We start from the raw sequence: 427 nt of genomic DNA, 5'->3' as shown, positions 1-427 counted from the left end.
CAATGGGGGCCAAGGGGTCAAAAAATGGCCCAAGTTTGTCCGGTGAACGATCCCTTTAATGGGTCGTCTAAAGGAAAACAGTGAAAGCACCACGAAGCGTGAGCCCGTGAGCCCTTTCCCACCGGCCTGGTGTTCTTTGATTTGATGAGGTAATAACAAGGAGAGCTCGACTCCCAGTTACACCCTCCCTGTCGACGGCGAGTCGTGGTCCGGCGCTCAGCGGCGCCCCCTGGAGCAGGACGAAGTGCGTCTGCGTGACCTTCATTTCTCACCACACCGCGCCACCGTACTGCCCCCTTCCTCCCCAGGGTCAACCACTCCTCTTTATCCACGGTCCTTCCCTCGCCCAGCTCGTACCTCCTAAAGCGTAAAGAACTCATTTCGCTCGGTGGCAGGAGAAGGGGGTGGGGGTGGGTCCGGCTGCTGC

This window comes from Frankliniella occidentalis, unplaced genomic scaffold (assembly GCF_000697945.3).
Source record: "Frankliniella occidentalis isolate FOCC.00 unplaced genomic scaffold, Focc_3.1 Scaffold42, whole genome shotgun sequence".
Classification (NCBI taxonomy): Eukaryota; Metazoa; Arthropoda; class Insecta; order Thysanoptera; family Thripidae; genus Frankliniella; species Frankliniella occidentalis.
Note: the sequence above shows the minus strand (reverse complement) of the source record.